Source organism: Macrotis lagotis, chromosome X (genome assembly GCF_037893015.1).
Source record: "Macrotis lagotis isolate mMagLag1 chromosome X, bilby.v1.9.chrom.fasta, whole genome shotgun sequence".
Classification (NCBI taxonomy): Eukaryota; Metazoa; Chordata; class Mammalia; order Peramelemorphia; family Peramelidae; genus Macrotis; species Macrotis lagotis.
Window position 1 is genome coordinate 511,774,895 of NC_133666.1, and position 23,043 is coordinate 511,797,937.

The following is a 23,043-nucleotide window of genomic DNA, read 5'->3' on the forward strand; positions in this document are numbered from 1 at the left end:
ATAGGTATGAGTTGATAACTCATTGTTGTTTTAATTTGCATTTATCTAATCAATAATGATTTGGATAATTTTTAAATATGATTATATATAACTTTAATTTCTTCATTTGAAAACTGTCTGTTCATATTCTTTGAGCATTTATCAATTGTGGAATGACGTGTGACCTTATAAATTTGATGCAATTCTCCACACATTATCAGAACTTCTACTTGTGAAGACTGTTTCCTAGCTTTCTGCTTTCCTTCTAATTTTGGCAACATTGATTTTATTAGTGTAAAAACTGTTTAATTTAATATAGTCAAAATCATTCATTTTTGTAGTTTACAATGTGCTCTAATTCTTGTTTGGATATAAATTTATCCCCTTTCCCCAGATCTGATAGATAATTTCTTGGTCTATTCATTTATATATGATATAGCTCTTTAAATAAATCCTGTGCCCATTTTGATCTTATTTTGGTATAGGGTGTGAGATGTGGATCTATGTCTAGTTTTTGCCATACTATTTTCCAGTTTTCCCATCAATTTCTGGCAAATAGTGAGCTCTTATCTCAGTTCCTATCCCTTATTCTTATCTTATCATTGGGTTTTTCACTTTGTAGATTGCTAAAGTTATTTACTGTGACTTCTTTTGAACCTATCGTAATCCACTGATCCATTACTATATTTCTTAGCCAGTACTAGGCAGTTTTGATGACTGCCACTTTAATAATGTAGTTTTAGATTTGGTGGAGCTAGGCCACCTTCCTTTACATTTTTTCATCAGTTCCTTTGCTATTCTTGAATTTTTGCTGCTCCAAATGATTTTTGTTACTATTTTTTTCTAGCTCAGTAAAGTAGTTATTTGGTTTGATTAATATGGCACTGAATAAATAATTTAATTTGGGTACAATTGTCATTTTTATTATATTAACTTGACCTAACTATGAGCATTTGACATTTTTCCAATTATTTAGGTCTTACTTCATCTGGGTGAGCTTAATAATTGCATTCAAACAGTTTCTGGGTTTGTCTTGAGAGGTAGATTCCCAAGTATTTAATGTTGTCTCTAGTTACTTTAAATGGAATTTCTCTTTCTATCTCTTGCTCTTGGGGTTTATTTTCATATATAGAGATGTTGATAATTTATGTGAATTTATTTTATATCCTTCTAATTTGCTGAAATTGTTAATTGTTTCAAGGATGTTTTTAGATGATTTTCTCAGTTTCTCTGAGTATAACATCATATTATTTACAGAGTGAAAGTTCTGCTTCCTCATTGAAAATTTTGATTCCCTTCAATTTTTTTTTCTTTTCTTATTACTACTATTGCTACCATTTCTAATACTATATTGAATAGTAATGGTGATAATGAGCACCCTTGTTTCAACCCCTGAATTATATGTTAAAAAAAAGTACTATTTCCTCCATTTCTTTGCTCATGTTGTTGATGTTATTTAGAATGTATTGTACTATCTTTCTGAAATCTTTTCCATTCTTCAAGGCCCAGATCAAAATAATAATTGCCTCATGAAACCTTGTCTAAATAGCCAGCCAGACCCCTGTAATCCAAAAGAAACATGGTATCATGCAAATACTGCCTATTAAGTTTTGCAGTTACATTATTGTTATTTGTGTACTTGTTTTATGTCCTCCTTTAGAAGATAGAGACTCTGTTCTATCCATCTTTCTTTTCCCCCTTCTCATTGATCTCTTAATGCTCCCATTCTGACAATCCTCAACTTCCAGTAACTACTATCATCTGATTTTTCTGTCCCGTATTTCAGACTTCTGAATGTTGCTAAAGAAGTCACAAAACCATATCAATTGTTTTATTTTTAATGAATTCTTTCTTTCTAATAACAGCTGGATCCTCATTTCTGTTCTACGATCCCTCTAATTTCTCTTTTCCTAGATTTTTATCATTTTCTCCACAATAATTATTTACATACCTCTTTCTCTCTCTCCTCTTGAGCTCCCAACTATTCTACATATATTTATATACATAAAGATTTGTATGTATACTCATAGCCTCTTTTTCTTCTCTTCTTCCTTAATATTGAAATTTCTTAAATTTCTATGTTCATTTTCCTCATCCTTCCTCTCTTTTTTGGCAATTGTATCCATGCACTTGATTTCATTTATCTGAGTGTATAACTTTTGAAAATACTATTTTATTTCTTTTCAAATACATGCAAAGGTAATTTTCAACATTCATCTTTGAGCTTTTGAGTTCCATATTATTTGACCTCCCTCCTTTCCTTCCTCCCTTCCTATGATAGAAAGTGATCTGATATAGGTTATACTATACAGTCATATTTAATATATTCCCAAATTAGTCATTGTGAATGAAGAATCAGATCTAAATGAAAGAGAAAATATGACAAAGAGAAAAAATAATATGGTTTACAGAGTGAAAAGAGTATGCTTTGGTCTTCATTCAGGCTCCAGAGTTGTTTTTTCCCCTTTGGATGTAGATGTCATTTTCCATCAGGAGTCTTTTATAATTATCCTTAGTCTAAGTAAATGACTCTTGATTCTGTGTCACTTTTCCTAATATGATGTTCATCCTAATCAGGGAAGTCCTTTTGGAAACTCAAACTTAACATGTCCAATTTAACATCTTCTGAAACCTGATCCTTGCTTTTTCCCAATATCTGTTTCTTATCTTCCTATGTTTATTGACTATACTGTTTTATATGCTCTACAACTGAGTGTTTCCTTTTCTTTATAACTTTTGCTTGGACAGCTGTCAAATTTTACTGATTTGCTTTTTCCAAAATTGTTAACATTTTTTTCTTCCCAAACTCCCTTGCCATCACCATTACCTAGGCCTTTATTATTACCTATCCAGACTCTATAGTATCCTCATTGGTTTCCTCTCCTTAGTATTTCTCATTTCCAATTCATCCTTTACATTATTGCTATTCTTTCTTAAAGAACTGATGATTTTATTTCACTTCTCAAATGTTCCATATAATCAACAAAATGAAACTTGGACTTTTTAGGTTGCCAATGAAGGACTTTTACTTCTAATTGTATCTCATTTATTCATTCTTATCGCAAAGAACACACTCTATACTCTGGCCACATTGAATTATTTCTCCTTTCATGCTTTCTATCTATGCTTTTTGCTCACGTCAGTAGTTATGTTCAGGTTGAGAAATACTTTTCCCCTAATTATTACTATAAAAAATGTATTAAGACCTAGTTCAATGATCATTTCCTTTATTGCACTGGCTTCCCTAATGTTCTGCTTTGGAATTTCTTCTCTCTTTTTGTTATTTCATTGTATCCTATTGATACATTTACCAACTTTATGTAGATGATTCCCAAATCTAAATACCCTGCCCAGTATTTGTACTGAACTCCAGTCATATTTTCAACATTTCAATATGCTCAAAATATGGCATTATCTCTCAGCAAAACTATTAACTTTCTATCACCATTTCCCAGGCACCTACATTTTGGAATTTTTCTTTGACTCCTGTCTTTCCCTTCTCATCTCCACATCTAATTCATCATCGAGTTCAATTGATTTCAACTCCACAACATCAGTTTACTCTTCTCCACTCTCACTCACCATCACCATCACCATTACCCAAATTGAAGTCTTGCCATTTCTCAATCAGACTAACATTTTCAGTTGTTCAATCTTCTAAAATAATCTTTAAAATTTATCCTGCCTAAGTATGTTTTAAAAAATCCCAAACTTTCAGAGAATGTCTTCGGCTCCAAAAGTTTCAGTGACCTTTCATTGCTCTAGGATGAAATATAATCATATATATATATGTATATATATATATATATATACACATATATTATATGTCTAGCATTTAAGACCTCTCACAATCTAATGTCAAACTATCTTTTAAAAATTATTTCATGTTATCTTTCTTCCCAGACTCCAAGTTCTAGGCAAACTGAATTATCTTGTGGTTCTTTAATTTTATCCTTCCATGTCCTATATCCATCTATTTGTACAGATTCTTATCTCATTCCTGTAATTTCAATTCTTTTGAAGTCTTATTTCATCAGGATTCAGTTGTCACCTCCTCTAATTTTCCTGGATAAAAATATAGTTTCTAATATCAGCCAGGATTTTTTTTTTGCCTCTAAAAATTAATTTTGCATTATACTTATCTAGTTATCTGCCATCATATTATTGTTTTCTCCCCTTATCCAGGTTATTATAACTCTGAGTATAAATACTGTCTCTCTTTGATCATTATAATCTTAGTTCCCAACACTCGGTATCAGTACTGAATTATACAATTGAAAATCCTCCTTGATTCCTGCTAGAGATATAATTTCTTTTTTCTTGGACCCTTAGTAGTCCCATGTTATAAAGGAAAGTGTCTCATTTCTTATTTTTTCTCCTTTGACCCTCTGCTCATTGCTTTTCCACTGGGAATTAAAGAACACATTTCTATGAGATTGTTGTTAAAGGTAAAAACTCTTTACCATGCCCAATTTCCAACACCCTGTCATGTAAGGGGAGGGGTGATGCTCAATAAATATTTGTTGAATTGAATTACAAAACCCTTATAAGATGTGCTGTATATCCTAATTACAGAAGGACCCTCATGGACTATAAAGTATACCTACAGCACATAAAAAATGCAACATGATTGTGTCATAAATTTGACCTAAGATAATATGCTAGCTATGACAAACATTAATTAAACATTTAATTAACAGTAATTTGACTTGCTGCCTCAGAATTTTGAAGGTTCTTTAGGGGATGAGATGGATGCCCTAAGTCTCTTCAAAGAATTGGAGCTGGGGGAGCTTGAACTGATGCCTGCTTCTGTTCTCAGGAAACTTTCTCCTTTTCAGCCTAGGCATTCTAAATCATTCCACTGATCATTCCTTTTCACAAAAGACCCATTGTAGTAGCTGAGGGTTTGTGCACATCCCTGAGGACTTAGTTTGTGAGGGTTCAGAGGCAGACTTTTCTTGGATCTTGTCCTTTTGTTCATCCTTTCTTTGGCAGCTTTTGCTGTGGTGATAGTGAGGGGAGTTCTTGGGGTAATTGCCTTTATGGATACCAGACTCAATGCTTTCATAAAGTACTAGCTAGTTCTAGCCTCTTCCTTCATGGTATCTCCCTGAGGCCAAGCTCAAATAGGGCCCTACAACAGCAACCAACAAATGAATAGGCAAAGGTATTGACAAGCATTGACATTAATGAGACAGCTTCAGAATGAATGGACTGTGGAAACACTAAGTCTTCAATTCCAATGGAGGCTGCTAGATGAATCTTAGGTTGCTTTAATCCTAAAGAGCTCAGTGGAGAGAACACTGAAGGGAAATGGCATTTTGATCCAAACAAAACAGAATACTTTGACCTAGCTTTACACTATTCGTTTGCAGCTCAGACAGACCTCAACAATAACTGAAACATTCATTAAGGGATGAAATAGGACTAAAAAATTCAATTGGTTTGATTTCGTAGTTTTAATGCCAAGATAAGCCTTATTACAGGGATTCTTTTTTTTTAGGATTTTTGTAAAGCAAATGGGGTTAAGTGGTTTGCCCAAGGCCACACAGCTAGGTAATTATTAAGTGTCTGAGACCGGATTTGAACCCAGGTACTCCTGACTCCAGGGCCGGTGTTTTCATGGTGGATACTGCGCCACCTAGCCGCCCCTTACCAGGATTCTTAATCTGGAATATGTAAAGTTTTTACATGTACATAATATTTTGATAAATACATTTCAATATTATTGGTTTTCTTCACAATCCTGCATATTTTCATTTTTATTTATCTAAAAACATTATTTTGACATGGGGGTCATTGGTTTCATCTGACTGCCACTAGGTCCAAGATACAAAAAAAGATTAAGAACTCCTGTTGTATACATAGGAAGAGAAAGAAAATACCTCTCTGCATTATCATTTTAAGGGGTACCAAGAAACATCCCGTCCCAACTCCAATTCCAATAATTCCATTAACATTGTTTTCCTTTTCATTGATCAGTTAGAATTTAGGTGGGATAATTATAAATATTCCTAGGAGAAATTTGTATTTGTGCAAAGGAAAGGACAAGTTATTTATGAGATCTAGGAGAAAAGTTAGAAAATAGTTCCTCCATGTTACTATCAGCTGAAAGTTTTAAACTTCAAATTCAGTTTAATTCAATTCAATCTATTTCACCTTACAATTGTAAAACTCATATTGTGAATAGAACATCTTATTCAACAAGGAAGATAAGTTTTCATAAGATAATGGACCTTGCCCTTAGAGCTTAATGTGCAGTAGAAAGATATGACAAGTACACCAATAACCATAATAAAACTTTATTACTATTTTGGGGGATCTATGATTTCACTGGCAAGTAAACTCTCTACTGATGTAAAGAAGTATCTGGGCCTTAATGTATAGGAGTAAAGAATTTTCTGTCTACCCTGAGAGACTAAGTGAACTCGGAAAAGATCACATTTCCAGTTTGTGACAGGAGTAGACCTTAAGCCCAGATTTTCTTGACGCTGAGATCAGTTCTTTATCAACTATTCCACAGTGACTATCCCTCACATATACATATACATATACATATACATATACATATACATATACATATACATATACATATACATATACATATACATATACATATACATATACATATACATATACATATATATATATACATACACATAGACATAGACATACACATACACATACACATACACATACATATACATATACATATACATATACATATACATATACATATACGTATACATATACGTATACATATACGTATACGTATACGTATACATATACACATATATATAAATGGGAAATGACCTTTAGTAGGGATTTTGTTGATCTGGGGCTTCTCCTATGAGCAAACTCCCTTTACCCATTAAGATTGGCACCTTCTCTGAAATATTTGGTCTTAGTAGCCTAGAGTACTGCTGGGTTAAGTGATATGTCTGGAGTTAGACAATCAGTATGGATCACACACAAGACTTAAACACAGGTTTTGCTAGATACAAGGCCGTCTCTTAGAGAAAATGTTATTCTTTATTAACATAGGGATGGTTAAGGATGCTTCCAGGAGAAGATGACATTTGAGTTTGGCTTTAAGGAATGGATAACGTAATACATTACACTGAGAAACAGGCATTAGTAACTCAGGTCAGAACATTTCAGAAGTGTTAATGAGGATAAGAGAAAGGACTCCTCCATTTGGTGCCTTCCATCACTGGTTCAGTGGATAACGTGCTGAGTCTGGAGCAAGGAAGATGTGAGTTCAAATGTGGCCTCAGGTATTCATTAGCTGTGGGACCCTGGACTAGTCACTTAATCTTGTGTGCCTCAGTTTTCTCACCAATCACATGAGCAAGGAAATCTGAAATAAGAAAATCTCAAATGGGGTCACAAAGAGTTATATATATATGCATATATATATATATATATGCATATGTATATATATGTATGTATGTATGTATATAAAACCGAATGAAGAAACAAATAAAATTCTCCACAATAGTGTGAAGAAAAAGAACAAGTGGGAATTGGAGACCCTAACAGTGATTTCATCTGCCTTATAATTTGGCCCTGGAGTCATCCCAGGTTTAGGTCACAAAAAGAGGGAAGGAAGGTCGTTGTGAAGGGTCATTCTTAGTTCCACTGAGTCTGCCCTTGCTAGAAACATAATATATCACTGAAGGGACAATACTGGGTTTTGAACCTGGTTAATCACTTGGGATAGATCATATATAGGCAGACTCTTTGATATTTCCCTAGTAATTATGATTAAATGGTTTTTAAACAATCTGGTTCATAATTAAATTATAAAAATCTCTCATTCCTTTTTCATTCTTTAGTGTTATTTTCAGAATTGCTTGAAAAAAGTCTTTCAGAAGGACTCCATAGAGAGAAAGTATAAAGATGAAAGTGATAAAGTCTTTTCTTATTTCCATAGTAAATAAATGTTTGAATAAGTTTAAGGGCATTTCAAAATGAATTTAAATTTTAAGTCAAAGAAGATACCAAAGCACTGAAATGATAGGAAAGTTGTATTCTCCTTTCACATTCCTTATTCTAGATTAAATTGTCTCATTAAAATGCCCACTAATGTAAGCACCATTTCACAGTCCACCCACCTCTAACTACTACCAAACAGCTGTGCAGAGGTCAAGCACAAAAGAACATTAGGAAAAGAAAGAACAGAAACTGACTGCAACTCCTAGGATTTCCAGTCACTTCTGGTAATTCATTTCCTAACATTGACACAACTTTTACAGAATCAGACCCCCACTCTGACACCCCCAATTCCAAACTGATACTATCTCCAGTACTCCTTTGAAAATGGACTTTGGCAAATCCCTGACTTGGCCCAACTCCTTGTTCAAAACAATTTCTCAGGATGGTACTTAATGAATATTTCTTAAGGAATATATCACTCTTTCAAAAAAGCATTAAAATGGAGGGTCCCAAGCTCTCAAAAAGCAGGGTTGAGAATTATGATGAAATGTTTGTTCAAGCTTTTGCTTCTATTATTTCTTCCTATGTGTGAATACATTTTAGGAGGATTCATAATTCTGCTATCTTCCTTGTTCTAGCTCAGAATAACTTCCATTTGGAACCAGCTATATGGAGTTTATATTTTTTTAAAAGAACAGAGCCTCCTCTGGTATTCCCTGTATTTGCCTTTGTATACTGAATCTGCAATCAGGAAAAGAATTCATTGGTACGTCATATTCTAGGCATCCTTTCCCCCTCATATCACCCCCCAATCTTCATGCCACCCCATATTTTCCACAGGGTTACTGAGCCTATGCTGACATATTCTTTTTTCTCCTTCGTCTACACTCTCTTTTTTCCCTTCTTACAACAACCATTCTCCTTCAGTTGTTGACTGTGACTGGAAAAAATAGGCATACAAAGCATTTTGCATTCTCTGAATGTACCACACAGTAATTCTGCTGTCTGAAAACTCTGTAATGTCAATAATTGATGCACTTGAGAAGTGGTAATTAAATTAGTTAATTATGCTGGTAAAATTACATGCAATTATGTGACTGCAGGGTATGTTTAGTAAATTAGGCTTTCCCATACTCACTACATATTGTGGTGCCAATTTTGTTCCTTGATGATTAGGTAGCTTTTGATACTTCTTAATTGATTTAATACCTGGATCTTCATTAGCTCTCGATTGCTATGCAATGTATGTCTGACATTTTTCTCTCTGATATTTTACTGAATACCATTCAGCAGAGGAAAATGCATACACAAACACACACACACATGTAGATTGCACATATGCAAAGGCTTATATATGATACCCCTTTCCAATGCTAAATCATCCATACCTGTGGGAAGTAATTTATTCTAATAGTTGTTCTGACTCAAAGAGATGTTACTCAGATATGTAGCCATGAATATCTTCAAAGCTGAAATGACTCATTTCATTTTTTCTATGAACCAGCAATATAAATATAGATGCTCCAAAAATGAAAGGAAAGAAGGATTTGTTCACAATTTTAATGAAATCCATCAGCAATAGGGAGTACAAGGTGAAAAGTTACAGGTTGAAGCATTGAAAATGCAAGGGCAGGGTAGCTAGGTGGCACAGTAGATAGAGCATTGCCCCTGAGGTCAGGAGGAGCCAAGTTCAAATCTGACCTCAGACATTTAATAATTACCTAGCTGTGTGACCTTGGGCAAGTCACTTAGCCCCATAGACTTGCAAAAACTAAAAAAAAAAAGAAAAGACAGAAAATGCAAGGACAGTTTTGATTTCAAGAGAACTGGATTTCATTAGGATCAGTCAATAATTGCTTATATAATCAAATAGGGTCAGCTTGGTGAGGGTTAAGAGATTGGGAGAAGGATCATGCAGTCAGATAAGTAAAGGTTCTGCTTTCATCAGACTTGGATTTTCTCTGAACAGAAGGTACTGACATTCACTTCTGAACGTTCAACCTTCTTTGCCCATACTTGGGTCATGCAATTTCTTCTTGCTCTTTTAAGCATCACCATTTAGTAGTAGTAGTAGGCAATATGCTCCACTGAATGGTACCATGTACCAATCACAGTGGTAGAAAATTATGGAGCATTGATTTAATAAACTGCAAATTGGCCCCAGTCTGTTGAAATAACCACAATACTCTTCCCTTTAACAAACTTCATATGAAATACTATGTCTAGTTCTAACTGCCTCATTTAAGAAGGGATATTGATGATGGAGATTATGCCCTGAGAAAGGTAACCTAGATGGGGAAGGGATTTGAAGCAATGCCATTTAGTAATTATCTAGAGGGAGCTAGTAGAAAGAGCACTGAGACTAGAGTCTAGAGACTAGACTAGACTGGGTTCAAATCCAGTCTCAGATACTAAAATTGTGACCTTAGAAAATCCCTCTTTCTATGCCTCAGTTTCCTCATCTGTAAAATGAGGATATAAGAGAACCTCTTTCATTGGGTTGTTGTGAAGATAAGCCTGTTAGTTATCCTCAACCTGGTTTAACTCATCTGCTGAAAACAATTTGCCACAGTGTGGTTGCTGCTCCTGTTATATCTTCTTGGAGCCACAGGTGAGAGCTACATGAATATGGGGACCAAAGGTAGATGTGCAAGCCCTCATACCAGAGATGCTAGACCTCCCTGAATACATCTAGGTATACTGTCACTGGATGTCTCTGTAGAGGTTGGATGGCTAACCCCATCAGATATAATGAGAATGCTTGTTTAATATATGAGTTGGACACATTTCAAGCACATTAGTGCAACTCATGGCTGCCATCCAGGCTTTCTTTTGGGAACATCAAGATTTGCCTTATTTTTTGATTTTTCCTTTACCTGAGACCATCTCCATATCACTATGCTCCCTATCACTGGGTCTTCATTCTTATTAGGGGAGGTATATATTAAACCTATCTTGTCAATTGATCTGGATATGGGAGTGGGGGAAGTTTGATTATTTCATGGATAAATAATAAATGGTAGATCTAGAATTGAAACCCTAGTTTCCTAATTCTGAGTCAAGCAGTCTCTCCATGGGATAAATCAACTTGATACTTTGGATTAAACTGACAGGCCACACACCCACTGGTGAGTTTAAGGGCTATCTCCCCCAAACTTGTGAAGACTTACCCCACTGGAATGGACAGTTGAGAACAATTTCTTCCATTGGTTTTGAAAGTAACTGAAGTAGGCACTATGGAATGCTTAACATTTAGTCGGACAGCAAAGTTACTGAAATCATTTACTGCATCCTGGGCCATTGCCAATCATCTTGATTTTTGTCCTGTCATTGGCTGTCAATGATTCAGGAAAAGAGAGAGTGAAGCTGATGACTCTGTCTAATTCTGTCTCATTTAATTCCACTTTTCTCTATTCTCTATTTGACAATGACACACTTGAAGACATTAGAAAGTATATTTGTATATTATCTATATATCTCTGTTGAAATCCTTTCTTTTGACTGTAGTGGAGCTCTGGATTATTTGTAGATTATCATTTTCTAGCATTCTTTTAAAAATAGATCAACTACAGTCTAAGGTGATTTTCCTTTTTTATTCTCCCACTGAAAGCATCTGAATGATCTGAACTACCTCTCTGAAATTCCAGTTATAAAATGTATGCCATGATTAGACATATCTAATCCACATGTTTATCTTAGGGGTCAAATAGGGAGGACCCTAAAGCTATTCTTACAAATTCTTGTGATTACAATGAATTCTAATTCAAGAATTGGATGATTTGGAAATGACAAACACCTGGTTACTTCTGAGGATATGTGATTTAGAGCAGAAGGCCCTTGAGAGGACAAAACAACTGCCGTATTCACCCCTGAACAGGAGGAGTCAATGACTTGGGACCTTTCAAAATGAAACAACTACAATCCTAAATTTCTTCCTTCTCTTTTCCCTTCCTGGCAGCAGGATAATTTTGAGGTACTTTCTGTGAAGGATTAAGGGAAGGGCAGTTTACTTATCCTTTAACCCAAATCCCAAGTAGACATTAACCTAGGACAGCTAATGGGTAGATCCAGCATAAGTGAGCTTGTACCTGAATTTTGAGCTGCACATGTAAATGAATGACAATCCTGAAATAGAACAACCACTCTTGGAGACCATATTATGAATTCAAGAGGGTTCAGATATGCTGAGTTCTCTGGTAGGAACTGACTGCCAGCAGAGGGATGAATTCCTAACAACTAATACATTTCTTAGAGAAGATGACTACTGAAAAGAGAACAAAACTAACCCGTGGCTGGTCAGAAAATATCTGCTACAGATAGGTTGGTACACAGTACAAAGTCAAGGTGAAATGTAGAATGACTATTTCTATTCATTATCTCATAAGGTGTTTTATATTCTGATAAGGATTAAGGATCAACCTCATTGGAGAGACTATAAATAGCATATAAGTTAAGTTACTGAATCCTGTTTTGTCTTTCTGCCAATGAATACTTATGTTTTTCATTTGGCTGTTCTTTGGTGTGTAGGAAATAAATACTTAACTCATAATATACATTGAACTCTGCTCTCAACTTTTGGGGAGATCCTAGACATATGACATCAGTAATTTTATCTGAGGTGCTAGAGTAGGATAGATAATGAACCAAAAAGTCTAAGAGAAAATAATGTTACTTCTTAAAGGTAATCAGACTCTCTTCAGACTGAACCTAATGGGTTCAATGTGCATAGTTCCCTTAGTGGAAAGAGGATTGGTGTAGCACTTCTACTATTAAACTATACACAATTCTTAATGTATTATTTGTATATGAATATGGATAAATCAATAGCGGTGGACAGGTACACACAGAGCATTTCATGGATACAAAATACTTTGTTATCCAATAAGGACATTTATTCCTCACAATAGCCTTCTGAGGTAGTAGCACCAATATAGTTCCTCCTGTCTTCTAGATCAAAAAGCCTTATCTTAGATAAATTACTCACAGTGGCAGTATTCTTTAAGGTTATTCCAAGTAAGTGAGAGAGTTGGACTTTGAATTTCTCTTAGGGGATTGGCTGATTGGTTTGGGAAGCATCATCACTCAAACTTGGTGAAAGCTAAAATTTGCTTCTCTCTCAGTAAATGTGTAGTATACAGAACAATGTATATGAAGTCAAGGAGACCCAAGGTTGAATTCTCTTCTGATAATTCTGTCTTAATAATGACAAGTATCTATTATGTCCTAGGCATTCTGCCAAGTGCTTTAAAAATGCTATCTCATTTGATATTTATTCCAACACTGTGAGGTAAGTTCTATTGTTATCCCCATTTTATGATTGAGGAAACAGGGATTGAGAGACAGAGATTAAGTGAGTTGCCCAGGGTCATACAAGCATTAACTATCTGAGGTGGAATTTGAACTTGGGTTTTTTCTGATTCCATGTCTAAAACTGTATCAACTGTGCCATCTAGTTGTCTCTGTGTATGACTCTAGGCAAATCACTTAACTTTCGTGAGCCTTAGTTTCTATAATTATAATGCTGAAAGTACTAACTTTAGAGAATTGTTGTGAAGAAAACACTCTGTAAACTTTGAAATGACATAAATTTGAGCTGTCAAAGTTATTGATATTATGATAATCTTCTTCTTCTTCTCCCTTGCCAGTTTGAATTGATTTCTTTGCTAGATTATAACTTAGATTCTTGTCATGCTCTGATAGGTTTTTTTATAATGATAGATTAAATATGTAATGATAGCAAAAAATAAATAATATTAATATAGAACCTGAATTTTATTTTTATTAGGTTTTTTGCAAGGCAAATGGGGTTAAGTGGCTTGCCCAAGGGCACAAAGCTAGGTAATTATTAAGCGTCTGAGACCGGATTTGAACCCAGGTACTCCTGACTCCAAGGCGGGTGCTTTATCCACTACACCACCTAGCCGCCCCTAGAACCTGAATTTTATAAAGAGGTTCAGCTGAGACCTTCAAAACTATCCAGTGAGAAAGGCATCACAATTATCCCCATTTTGTAGGTGAAGAATGAATGATTTAAACACAGTTGACAAATATTGGAGTGGGATTTGAACACTGATCTTCCTGCTACAAGGGTAAGAAATCTAAAAAATGAATTAAAAATGTGACCTATAATATGTCATACAAATGTTATGTAAGATCTCTGAGTCTATTTCTGTCATAACCATAAATTAACATAGAGGCTTCTTCCAGTTCTAGAAATCTCTAATACAGCTATTCTAATTTAGTACTCACCATTTGATTTATAACAGAGATCTTTAATCTTTTTTGGTATATGTGTGTGTCACTGGTTCCTTTGGCAATCTGGTGAAGCCCATTAACCCTTTCTCAGAATCATATTTTTAAATGCCTGAAATAAAATACATGGGATTACAAAGGACTCATAATTACATTGGTAGTTATTTAAATTTTAAAAAAATACAGGTTCTCAGTTCTTCAGGTTAAGAACCTTTGGTCAACACTCTAGTCAAATAGCCTTTCTCTTTGTTCCTCACATATGGCACTCCTTTTCCAACCCTAGTCATCACTAATGATTAGAAAACATTCCCTCCTGTTCTTTGATATCCAGGATCTTTTATTTCAGGGTTTTCATGGATCCCTTTGCAATCTGGTAGAACCTAAAATCTTGATTTGTTGCCTATATTCCTAATTAAAAGAAATGCTAAATTTCTGGTAGAGATTAGGAAAAAAAGATGCATTTTTTCTCCATTCAATTTCACTTGCCCCTTGTAATCCTCAGATCAAGAACCCTTGATTTAAATATTGGAGGGCATATTTATAAAGAACAAGGACATGAATGTACAATTAAAAATAAACTAAATAAGTACTCCTGATTGGAGAGAGAGAGAGAGAGAGAGAGAGAGAGAGAGAGAGAGAGAGAGAGAGAGAGAGAGAGAGAGAGAGAGATGTTTTTCAGTCTTTAAAAAAGGGGCAGCTGGGTGGCGCAGTGTACAGAGCACCAGCCCTGGATTCAGGAGTACTTGAGCTCAAATCTGACCTCAGACACTTAATAATTACCTAGCTGTGTGACCTTGGGCAAGCCACTTTAATCCCATTGCTTTGCCAAAAAAAAACCCAAAATAAAAAAAAAACAGGCTTTAAATAATGTTTCCATTATTTTAATTCTAAAGTACAGTATAATCTTTAGGATTCATTGAAAAAATTAGTCTGGTAGCACTGAAAGTCAATGGAGTCTTATATGCTAAAAAAATTAAATGACCTTTCTTGTGTTTTACGATAATAACTGACTTTCTTGTATTTTAATCAATTCAATTTAAAACAATTCAGATGAATGCCAGAGGAAAAAAAATTCTTTTCAAAGTTAACTCACCTTCCAAATCTTATAGATTGTATATGTATAAAGGACTGTGCAGAATGATCAAAAGAACCAAACTGGAGGACAGAGAAAGAAGTTTAGTGGAATAGAGGAAGGGGCAAGGGAAAAATAGATAGAATCCCTGTAGATCTCTTTTTCTCCTGCCAAGTACCATCAGCCCCACCACCTGTCTGTTTGGCTGCTACAAGTAGCTGTGAATGTTTTGTGTTCTTTCCCCTCCAGGTTTCAAGATTTGGATTTAAAGCCTTCACCAATGGAATCAACAGGTTAAATAAAAGATACTGGAGCAAAAAGAACTAGTGATATTGCTGTCAGGGTTATAAGGGGAGAAAAACCAAGGATAATGATAATTCTTCCAGTAAAATAATCCCATTCAGGAGCTTTAGGAAAACTCCATCCCATGTACAGTCTTTTTCATGATACCTATGCTTCTGCAAAACTGGCATGCTACCTTGTCAGCTGGCTCTATGCCATACCAACAGATGGGCAGGAGTGTAGGCAGCCAAGAGACCATGTATGAGCATCAAAAGTATGTGCTGAGGGCAGGATCCCTAGCCAGGAGCATGGAATCTGTCTGCTTGTCAGTTTGTCCTGAGTCCCTGTACATGTGAAATGAGGTAGCATGCCCTGGCAATTTTGATTGGAATTAATTTTAAAGAGAAACACCAATCAGCACCAGGCTTCACCCTGTATAAAACTATTTTAGAATTATTTTTGCTTTTAAATTCCAGTGGTAAGAGTATATTAAACAATAGAGTAGTGAAGGGAATTTGAAGGATAACCTAAAAAAGCAAACCAGTGTCATCAGAAGGTATATCAACTAAAAAGTAGATGTTTTTAATGATGGAAATTTAAAGATTTTGCTCACAATAATCATACCATGGTAAATCAACCCAAATTATCAAATAAATATTAAGCACCTACCTGTCATCATATGCTAGATGCTAGGGACACAAAGAAAAATGAAACAGTCCTTGACCTCAAAGAATTTTCAACATGTATACAAATAAATAAATATAAATTCGATTCGGTGGTGTGCTGGTGAAGAAATTTTAATATTTATTGTAAACAGCTTTTTCAACCCTTTCTTAAGTTTAGAAAATGAAAGAAAAAACAATAAATCAAATTTTGAGTTGTAGCATTTCCCAATTTCCAAGGCGTCAGTGCTCCCACTTAACAATTAACAATAGACTTTCAGGAGCCAGTCTGGCTTCAGTTCACATCTGAGCATATTCAGGGTAATAGAAATCAAAATGAATAGGGAAAAAGCAGTGACAACTAGAGGTCTTATTTCCTGTAGAAGATGACAGCTCAGCTGTGCTTTGAAGAAAGGTACGGATTCTTCAAAGTAGAGACAAGGAGAGAATGTGTTAACAGACATGAGGGGACAACCTGTATGAAGATATGGAAGTGAAATTGAGAAACAGAGGGAGTGAATAGTCCAGTGAATATTCCGTTTAAGTGGAATAGAGAGTGGGCGGGGGAAGATTAATAAAATAAAATAAGGCTGTCAGAGTAGATGGGATACATATTGTGGAAGCTTTAAAAATTCCAAAAAGGAGTTTGTTTTCCCCCCCAAGATTTTTGGTCAGGGAAATGACAATGTAAGAGAGCATTTAGGAGATGCTTGAAAGTGGTTTTGAAATACGTTATGATCCTGTAAGTAAAGAGGAAATATTTGAGTGATATGTTGTAGAGGAACAATTGATAAGTCAATATGGGAGATGAGAGAGTGAGAAGAATCAAAGATGGTTACACAATTACAAATGAAAATAATTGTAAAAGTGTTTTTGCATCAAGAGAATTGATAATCAATGAATCTGTGAGTTTTGATAGGGATAAAAAAATACTTCTGAAAATATATTAAGTGCTATGTCTATAGGATATTCAAATAGACATATATCTTCTTAGGTTTTTGCAAGGAAACTGGGGTGAGTGGTTTGCCCAAAGCCACACAGCTAGGTAATTTTTAAGTGTCTGAGGCCAGATTTGAACTCAGGTACTCCTGACTCCAGGTCCGGTGCTCTATCCTCTGTGCCATCTAGCCACCCCACAAGTAGACATATTCATCAGGCAACTAGTGATATAGGACTAAAGGTGGCATAGAGATTTGGAAATCATTATCATAGAAATGATAATTGCATCCTTGGGAATTTATAAAACACCAAGGTAAAGACTAGATAAAGAGAAGGAAAAGAAAGGGGCATTAAAGGGTGCCCATACTTGGGAGGTGGGAAAATAATAATCCCATACAGGAGACCAAGACACACTGGTTACATAGGTAGAAAAAGAAACAAGAGAGAGAAGCTGAGGGAGCAGAGAGTGCCAAGAAAGGATAGGTTATCAAAAGTGTCAAAATTGAGGAAAGATCAATGAGGTCTGAGAAAGAGTCATTGAATCCAATAGTCTAGAGATTACTTGGTAGTCTTAGGCAAATCAATTTTAGTCAGTGAACCTCTGATTCTGAAGACATAATTTTCCTACTTATTAAGTGGCAAAGAACTGGAAATTTCATGAATGTCCATCAATTGGGGAATGTCAGAACAAGTTTTGATGATATCCTGATCGAATGAAAGGCTCAGTGATCTTAAAAAATATCAACTTGAATGAAATAATGAATATTGAAATGAGCAAAACAAAGACAACATTGTATATAGTAACAGCAATGTTCTTTTAAGAACAAATTTGAATGAATAAGTAATTTTGCTATCATAAATACCCAAATTAACTATAAAGAACAGAAACTATGAAGGAAGATAACATCTGCATCCAGAAAAAAGCATGGATAAAAAGAATATGTAAAGGATGATTTTCTACATGTACACACATACACATACACACAAATACACTTGTGCCTAATGATAGTGATCTCTGTGTTGGGGGTAGGGTAAAAAGGAAAAATACATGATAAAATAATAATATATATCTAAAAAGAATAGTAAGTTTTACATAATAGATTTGAAATTTCATGAGCAATCATCTTTTGGGCCTAGGTTATGGAAATACTTATTACATAAATTTAAAATTGAATATATAAAAATTTTAAAATGAACACATACTGAAAGAGATTGAGAGATGAGTGGAGTGGGGAGGGGATGAGAAAATGGAAGCAAATATAGATAAAACTAACCATTTATCTATAAAAGGGAACAATCATGAGGGAAGGTAACTTAAGGGAATAATAAGTTTAAGCAAAGGTTTTCTAGGTAGGGAGGAGATCTAAGCATATTTTTAAAAAGTGAGACATAAGCATAAGAAGACATTGAAATGAAAGAAAGAGTGGAGATGATAAATGAGAAGACATCAGGAAAGAGGAGTTCTTAACCGAGGATCCATGGATAGTTTTTAGGAAGGTCTGTGAATTTAGATGAGAAAAGCTACAACTTTTTTTCAATACAATTTTCTTTGTATTTTGTGTATTTTATTTAAGGCCTTTGAAAGATTTATTCTAAAGAATCCACAGGCTTCCCTTGTCTCCCAAAGGGATCCATGACAAAATGATCATTTGGGAACTAGATAATCTCCATGAGCTTCTCCAGTTTTTGGTCTTATGAATTCACTTAAGAAATGGTCTTTTTCATGGGAAGGTTTTTTTTTCATCCATAGGCAACATGCTTAAATTTCCAAAAATGTCTCTGACAACTGATCCAGTTGCTTTTTGCCTTTAATGTTTGACTTGTTTTTCTTCTCTGAGCATATGATTGTCCTCAGATCCTCATGTTAAGATAATGACTCTAACCTTTATCTTCCTCCCTTCAAATCACTTTTCTCTATTGTCAACTTTCTAGCTCTTCCTGTTTTCTATATCATGAGCAAGTTAACTTTCACTTTTAATGCACCTTCACAGGTTGTCTCCTTCATCCTTTGTCCTTCCTAATCAGACCTCCTAATCACTGGTTTAATTATCTGGTCTTACTCCAATGGCTTTTTCATGATTGTGTTTCATTCTGAAGAGTCTATCACTTCCTGTGCCACAAATTATTTTGTTCCTATCTATAAATCACTCCTTACAACTCTCTTCCCATCCCCCCAAAACACAAACAGACAAACTGATATGCACACAGATATACACACACATACACACATAAACACACACACACACACACACACACACACACACACACACACACACACACACACGGAATGTATCTAATTGTTTAATTGTATTCCAGTGATGTTGATTTACATCATAAGCTTTTCTGGGCATGGTTCACATTTCTTTGCTGCTGTATGGTATATAGTTCACATCTTTAATTCAGTAAAAGACCTTTTAATTGTAGTATCCCACTTTGTTTTTCTGTAATTTAGTGTTTGTGCACCATTACTCCCCTATAGGCTATTTCAATGGAACTCGCCTCAAACAATGTCTGTTCACACTAATGTTCCATAATTTCTGCTTGCATCCCATTAACATGCCAGATAGCACTGGGGATGAAGAATCAATCTGGGAGAGAAGTCAAGGGAAAGGAAACCCTCTGAGCTTGTATTTCTTAGCTTTTAAGCTTTCTCTTCATCTGTTTCCTTTTGTCTTCCTTTGAGCCTTTGCCATGCTCCTAAACATTACTGCACCTCTAAGAGCCATTGTAGGGCAATAAATCTGTATACTAACTGCCAGACTTGCTCATTTCCACTGATGACTGCATTTGGTTGCCTACATATTTGTGGGCATTTTCGGTGGTACCTGTGGATTTCAAATAAGGCAATATGTTAAATTAGAAACATATATCATGCAAGATTTATTAACTTATTGAATCCAAGTGTTTTCTGATTGCCTATTTGATTAACAATAAATAGAAACCAACAGTCGATTGAGATAAATAAAGCCCTGTTTAGCATTCCTATGCACTGCCAGAACACAACATAACCAAGTTTATTTAAAGTGGAGCTGAAAAGCTAGGTTGTCATCTTCTTTTTGACAGGGTCTAAAATCATTCCATTTCCAAAATGTGAGCATACCTACCTGCATTGTCTGAGGCCAAAGATAAGAATTCTAACTTCCTTTTCTTCCTCTCACTTTTAAGTAATACTTACAGGCTTGAATCACAAGTGCTCAGAGATTCCAGTGTTGAAGCATCATGTATCAGGGAAGAAGAGAGATAAGGGACCTAAAAAGAACCCAATCTCTCAGCCCATTAATCAAAGCCCATGCATTCCCATTAAAACAGGTGAAACAATGAATAGAGCTAAGAAAAAAAATTATTGTATATCAAGAGCATTTTTAAAAGCAAAAGTCAGATTCCATTGTCACAGGGCACACTAGGGAACTTAAAAAAAGGCACAAGTTTTCGGACTTTTTAAGAGATGTCGCCTGCAGGCTCAGATAAAAAAACTGGAGGGTGGGTGGAACAGTACACCTAAAGCTCACAATTAAATGTAGAATGAGCCTCCACATTCCTCTATGAGTGAAAAAAATACTTGAAATACACATGGTGCTCCAAAAGTCTTAGTGAATCTTTAAGTTAGTAAAATTTAAACTAAGGCTTTTGGGAGAACCTGAATAAAATAGGACTAAACTACTTTTCGAGGTATAATTCTTTTTTTTTAGGTTTTTTTTGTTTTTTTGTTTTTTTTTTTGCAAGGCAAATGGGGTTAAGTGGCTTGCCCAAGGCCACAGGGCTAGGTAATTATTAAGTGTCTGAGACCGGATTTGAACCCAGGTACTCCTGACTCCAAGGCCGTGCTTTATCCACTACCGCCACCTAGCTGCCCCTCAAGGTATAATTCTAATGGAATTACCATTTCCTACCTTGAACTTAACTATTATTTGTATTATTCCTATTCAAATACTTAGGATAAATAGGAGAATTCAAGTTTCCACTAGCATTTGATTTCAATGAATACAATGCTCTTCTATTTCTAGAAATCTTGGTATTTGTTAGATATTTTCGTTTGGCAGTACTATTTTTCCATTAAATTGGTATCATTTATGCATATATATTATATTGTAATGAAAATTCTATGGACAAAATGTAAACACCTAGAAACCAAGAGCTCTAATAGTTCTGCTGATTTTCATAAAAGTGCAGCAATAGGCAATAAATGGAATCAAAAAGTCAGCTCTTATAGTTAAAGAGATTGGAAGAGTTTGACTTCTGTCTTTGTCCTAGCAAGAAGCCTCATTTTTCTTTTTTCTTTTTTAATTTATTATTTAGAGTATTAAAAACTAGCTTTTATTGCTTGCAATTTTCAGTTTTTAGATTTATGAATTTATACCTTCTCAAATTCCTTTTCCAGAGAAGTTTGACACAACAAATGGCCAACATATCCAGCTAAAATAATTTATTAAGCTTCTGAGTTACCCAGATTTACCATTTATATCTTTCATTTTGCAAGGTTTTATATCTCCCATTGCAGGACCTCAAAATTTCCCTAATTCTATGAACATGGTTGATGTTTTGTCAATAGTTGGTAGTCAACATTTATTGAGTATGCCAATATGCAAGTCACTGTGCTAAGAGCTGGAGATACAAATTCAAAAAGGAGAGACAACTCTCCCCATAAAGAGTTTACAATCTAAAAAGCAGCATTAAAAAGAAAGGAAAGGGCAGCTAGGTGGCGTAGTGGGGCAGCTAGGTGGTGCAGTGGATAGAGCACCCTAGAGTCAGGAATACCTGGGTTCAAATCCGGTCTCAGACACTTAATAATTACCTAGCCGTGTGGCCTTGGGCAAGCCACTTAACCCCATTTGCCGCGCAAAAAAAGAAAAAACCCTAAGAAAAAGCAGAAAAAGGAGAGGACTTCAAAAGTGGGGGAGGAGAAAAGTAACCAAAGTTTAGGGCATAGTAGAGAAATTCTTAAAAGTTCAAAATTAATGTAGCTGAATGGGAAATGAGTTCCCCTCCCCCCCCCAACCCCTTATTGGAAGTTGAAGAGTTCATGATTCCACCCTCCAATCAGAGGAGCAGGGGATATTGATGAGGTATAAAAAACAAGTTGCTTTGTTCTGGTAAAATAATGAGGTTTCCCAGTGATGAGGTTCCTGGGGGCACTGAAGAGAAGTCAAAGAAGTTAAAAATAGTTGCAGTCAAATGGGCAATGAACACCTCTGGGAACAGGAGATAGAAATGGAATTCAGCCCTTAGCTTTTAAACAGTTGGCACCATTCTGAAGTAGCATTTTCCATTGACATGGAAATTCTTTGAGCATATTGGTAAAGTAAGCTGCTGGTCTTCTATCTTCCTTTGTTAAGCTTCCTTTGTTAAGTAAGATTTTACTTCTACCTGAACTATCTGGGAGATCAAGATTCTCAGATTTTTGTTCCATCACTCCATATTAATTCTCTCCCCAGATCCTTCATTCAAATAAAATGGTAATAATGGATTTGTACTTCAAATGTTACTTCTTTCTGGAGTATTTCCAATATTAATAATAATAAGCCTAGAGATGATGTAATTTCAGCAGAACTGTAACCAACAATTATGGTGCTTGAAGCAAATTCAGATGTGTGTGTGTGTGTGTGTGTGTGTGTGTGTGTGTGTGTGTGTGTGTGTGTGTGTGTGTGAGTGAGTGTGTGTGTGTGGTGTGTGTGTGGGGGGGGTGGTGAAAGGTAGAAAAATAGAACCCCACCCCTCTCTCCAAGGGAGACAGTCACATACTTGTTCCATAACTCATATTTCCAGTGTGACTTGAGTCGTCCAGCCTGGCAATATTACACGAGTATCCCACATTTGTAGTCACATCAGTATAGGATTTGTGGTGGCGATTGAATATTGGGAATGGGAATTAATGTTGACAAATATTGGTGGGTTTGGGGGAATGGGGTAAATAGAGAACAT